The 5,511-nt window shown below is 36.7% G+C and overlaps 1 long non-coding RNA gene across 1 annotated transcript; it reads left to right on the top strand.

The window, feature by feature from the left end:
* Positions 1–3,058: 3,058 nt before the first annotated feature.
* LOC125218036 lies at positions 3,059–5,122 on the top strand. The gene is made up of 3 exons (XR_007175860.1): positions 3,059–3,210; positions 4,375–4,436; positions 4,900–5,122. It is a non-coding gene; the product is annotated as an uncharacterized LOC125218036 (long non-coding RNA).
* The last annotated feature ends 389 nt before the right edge of the window (positions 5,123–5,511 follow it).

Here is a 5,511-nt window from a genome sequence, read left to right as displayed (position 1 = left end):
CGCCGCTGCCGCTGCTCCTTTGTGATTGAGGCGGTCGGGTTCGCACGGCCAGTCCGGCACCCACTCCCTGCAGCGAGTTCTTCTCCTCGATGTAGGCAGGTTGTAAGACGCTCATCCTTGCATCCTCCCTCCTTATTGTGGCGTACGCATCATCTAACGATGGAAACGGTTCCATCTTGAGAATTTCCCTCTTTGTGTTTTCATATTTGTCATCTAGGGCTGTGAGTAATTGATACACCCTATCCTCTTGTGTGCAGTTTTCGTAGATCTCGACATCCTCCTGGTATTTCATCGGATTTGGTGATTTTTGGTCGATGGCAAGCCATAGTTTCTGCAATTGGCTCCAAATCTCCTCTAACGTTTCTCCTTTCTGTTTCAGAGTGGTTGCGCGGCGACGGAGGTCATAAACTTGTATCCTATCTCCGCCGCTTGAGTAAGTCACGGCCAGGCTCTTCCACACATCCCGGGTTGTTGCGTGTTTGGATATCCGACTTACAATCTTTGGTTCCATATTTTGAACCAACCACGTGAAGACGCAGTGGTCCGCCTGTTGCCACCGTGCAAAGGCTAGATCTGTCTTCAATGGGGGGGGGGAGGATGCCCGGTGATGTGGGAGATCATTCCCCTGCCACTGATGGCTCTCTCCATCAACACGACCCAGAACGAGTAGTTCTCATTATTCAGCTTGTATCCGATATCCAGTGATTTAGTATCCACCACAATTTCCGGCGGCGGCGGTGGTTGATGGTTGTTGGTCGCATCTGTGTTCGCCATGGCAAAACTATTGCGCATGAAGTTTGCAAACATCCTTGCAAACTCTTCTGTCTCGTTTTTGTTGGTAATGATTTGTTTGGCTTCATCGGATTCTGACATCCTTTTGCTGGTTTTCACAGGTTTTGGTTACAATTGGTCGGGGAAGGTATAGACGATGATGAGATTTCTCTGAGTCACAGAAAAAATCCTGATACCATGTTAAACATTACACGATCAATGGACATGGGAGAATTTTACTTTTACTGTTGTGTTTTTTTATTCATTGTATAATACTCCTCTTATATAGAGGTTCAATACATTTGTACACAAGGAAGGTTTCCTATCTAGAATAATAATACCAATCTATTCTACGACAATTATGCTACCAATCTTCTAGATTGATTCCCACAAATCATCTTAATTGATTTGATGAAATCTTTCCATTCTAACATTAAGCTGTGTATCTTGAGTGTGTTTTTATTATAGTGGGCCTATATAAAAAGATAAAGAAATTCATTTTCGTAAAAAAAAAGTCACCATCTTATTACACACTACATCTACTTTTGTCGCATTTAATTCAAAGATTATAACTAAAAGATGCTCTACATACAAAAGAAAAGAAAAGAAGAGAAAAGAAAATTCATCATATATTAGAAGGGAAAAGGAAAAAACATGTGTATGTGTTAAAGTTCATTAGATCTTTGTGTAGTAGTAATAGAATCAAGCAAAACTTAGAGAGCGAGCAAATAACAGAAATTAAGTAAATTATAGTACTACCAAGTTTTTCAAATTGAGTAAGTAACACATTCTAATCTTGATTAATAAATGTGTTCATAAAAATATAGTAGTATATTCCTAATTTTGTTATAATTGACATTTCAATAATTAAACTGATGATTGCATTACCAAATGCAGTTAAAGAAAAGTGATATATACATAGAAGTTACTTTGAAAAGGGTTATAAATCAAAGAAAAGGATTAAGTGAAGCGAACTTGATACTTTTCTTGGGTATATAAGTTTAAAATTTTGATTCCAAGTTTTCCACAACCAAAGAAGTCTCAATTTCTCACCAAGTTACTCCCTCCGTCCGCGAATAAGAGTCCCATTTGTTTAAGGCACGGATTTTAAGAAATATTAAGAAAAATGGGTGGAAGAAGGTTAGTGGAATAGAGGTCCGTCCCACTTGTATATATTAGTTTTAAATGATATGTGAGTGAAAATAAGTTAGGTGGAGGTGAGACCCTAATACCATTTATGGTGAAAGTGAACCGGGACTCTTATTCGCGGACGAACTAAAATGGAAAAACGGGACTCCTATTCGCGGACGGAGGGAGTACATAGTACTTTTAATTTCAAGACATATATAAACTTTACTAACAAAAATCATATTCTGATTCTATGGAATCTTGAAAAATTTATCTTCGTAAACAAAGAAAAGAATTATACTTTAGATATTATAGGTTATTTAAAAAAGTCAAATGTATTTTCCTAATATATGTGCAAATTGAGATCAGGAGACAAAAAATGGAGATTTTTCAGATATATGGGGCTTGTTTATTTGGGCCTTAATCAAATTAGAATTATTTGTGTTACAACTTAGGGCCCATACTTGTTTTGGACTTCGGATTTTGAAATAATGGGTCTCAGATCTTAAATTCAAAATTATTTTGAAACAATGAGTTTTTGGAGCTTTGTTACATTCTAATAGTTATAAAGTGAAAAGTGATTTTATATGGTTAAAAATATAAATTGGAGCGTTAACTTTATCCTAAAGCGGTGGCGTTACATTTAGCGGGCTAATTTTGTCTATAGTCCATGTCTGCACGAATTTTGATAAGAATTTTCTATGGTTGCAAAATAGGAAGAAATTAAAAGTTGATTAATATAAGAGGAATGATATGCTACTGTAACGCCCGCCTTTTTCCTTTCTTTTTGGAGATTTTTTTTTATTGTCCTTGTTTTGTTTCAACAACCAATGGGTATGTTTTATCGAAGGATCAACGAATGTTTTGAATCGGGTTGTTGGAATCTCGATGAATGCTATGGATTATGTCGTAGAAAAATTAGAAGTTACTTTCGCGAGTACTTGGAATGACACCAAAGTACTAAAAATGAAATACTATGAATTAATTAATTTTCTTCGTTGACAAAATAAAAGAGAAAGAAACTCAATGTTTAGGCCTATCACTTTGATCTATCTTGTTATAGTCATTTTATTTCTTTTAGTTGGGACCACTTTTAAGAAGCCCAAAAATCAATTATTTATTCCAAATTGCAGTCAACTACTGGGTGAAATATATTTCTCCCAGCCCCATCACCATACGATTTTTCATATCTCCACTCCCTAAAATCTCTCTGACAAACCAAATCTCCACATAATTGTTATATATATCTCTTCCCACAATCTCAGCCAGTTTCAACGCCATCCGGTTCAGTTCCTCTTCGTTTCTGCAAAGGTAATCTTTTCCTCAATCCTATGAGTATGAAAACCTCCATGTATTAATCCCATGGCCAATTTTCTTGTGATACCACATCTTGAACCGAGAGACTGAGAGTTTTAATATCCTCTGCTTCTGCAAGTTTTGCTTCTCTGGAACGTATAGTCCTCTAAATTCTGATTTTTCTTCGTGTCTTTTTCCATGGCATATTCTCACAAATTCAATAGTACACTCATGAATTTAGTAGAGCACGGCTGAAATCTTTTGAGTAACACATTAATAGTAAAGCTTCAATCTTTATTCTGAAAAGTATGTTGTGAACCGAATCAACTCCGGATTCTTTAAATCAAACCCAAAACTGAATGAATTTAAGGGGAGGGACTTACCCGCTTGAGAAACGACGGCACACCGCGGCGGCGGTGCGAAGGTGAGGCGGCTCCAACTCGGCAGTGGTGAACGGGAACACCAAATGTCGTGAGAGAGAGAATCTGCTTTGGGGATTTTGTGTTAACTTGGAGATAGAGACGAGAGTTGAGGTAGAGTTTGTTGCTGGGTGTTCTTGCTGTCAATTTGAATTATGCAGAGGGAGGGCGTGAGAATTTGAGACGGAAGAGAGAGATTAGAATGTTGAGACAGTATGGTGCATTTGGGAGTAGGCTTGTTTTGGTGATGGAGTATATATATATTTTATTTATAGTAGTTGACGGAAGGGAGCATAGGTTTAGTGTTGAGGGAGTAATATATCTTTATGTTAAATAAGTAGTAGTGTTGAGGGAGTAATACGTTTTAGGATGGGAGTATATCATGTAATTAATTTTTCTTTTACTTTGATTTAATAGATTGGGGCCACCTTAGTTTTAGGAATGTGGAAAAGGAGTAGTAGACGCGTACTAATTGAGAGTATATTAGTTGCACAGTTTCTTTTTCAATCTTTAATTTTGTTAATTGGGTTCTTATATTTTATTAATTAATTGGATTTATTTATATTGGAAATTTAAATACTGCTACTTTCGATGATGACTGAGAGTCTTCTAAGTCGGGAACTTTGGTGTTTAATTGATAAATCTGTTTTATTATATGAGAACGAAGGATAAATTAAGCGCACACACGTAGGATGCATGCATTGTTTTAAATTAATTTATTTTGCAAAGTCTAATTTTAGCAAATCATATTATTTTAAAGGGTGAACTGTGCACGTTGTTTGTGGTTGGAGAAGAAAGTGATTGAGGAGCTAAGAGAACGAGGTGGGCTTTCTTTTTAAATAAGGGCAATGCCTTAAGTATATTCTATGTGAAAATGAATATTTGTCATGCCGTATTTTGTTTTATCTATGGAACCTATCTGCTATGGCTTTTGCCATCTATGGATAATCGAATTCGGGTCTGACTAGGGAGTGAGTCCCTACTCAGGCTAGTGTACACCAATGGGGATCGTGAGCCGTCTTTTGGGTCGGCCGGTCTAGTGACTTGGAATGTGGCCACATTCCTTGTCATCAATGGATCAGATATGGTAGACATCTATGGGAAAATGACTGCAGTCGAATTTTACAATGTAAATGATTTTAGTGGCTCGGGCATTTTTAAAGTTAAACCCCGAGGGCACTCAATGGTGGCATGATAAATACTTTTTATAAAAATGTTTTCGGTATGAGTCCACTGAGTGCATCAAGTACTCAGCCCTGCATTTCTTTTTTTTAAAAATGTGCAGATTGAGCTGTGACGAGCGCGGTGGGTGTTGAGCATAAAAGTGAAGAAGATAACAAATAAAGATTTCGAATATATTATGTCTTCATACATAGTATAATTCTTCTCTCGAATGCTTCCGCTAAATGTTGTTTCTCTTGAGTTCATTTATTGATGAGATATTGTATTCCTTTGAGTTGTCGGTTGTTGAGATAATACTCTGATTTTATTCGAGATATTCCATTTATTTTGAGCTATGACCAAGTTTTGTTGTTCCGCCCTTCTTCCCCTCTTCTTTAACCCTCCACTGGTCGCGGTTCATCGTGTTTTCTATCCTTAGAAAATGCGGTCGTGACAGCTACATATCTTATGTGAGCACCACTCTCCTTTGACACACTTTTAGTATACTCCGGCCCATAGACTAGGTTAACTCCAGTCCATCTGCTTTACTTAAACAATCGGCCCAATTCAAATCTATAAATTAATTCACATTGCCTAAAACATTTAAATTAAGATTGTGTTTGATACCCATGTCAAGAAAATAGAATATAAGAAAATAATCAAGATAATTGACCAGAAATATGGTGAAATTATTTTCTTATTTGTATGTTTGTTAAGCTGCTGATATTAACCCAGA

This window comes from Salvia hispanica, chromosome 4 (assembly GCF_023119035.1).
Source record: "Salvia hispanica cultivar TCC Black 2014 chromosome 4, UniMelb_Shisp_WGS_1.0, whole genome shotgun sequence".
In the NCBI taxonomy this organism is placed as follows: Eukaryota; Viridiplantae; Streptophyta; class Magnoliopsida; order Lamiales; family Lamiaceae; genus Salvia; species Salvia hispanica.
Note: the sequence above shows the minus strand (reverse complement) of the source record. Positions and strands in the feature narration are given on the sequence as shown.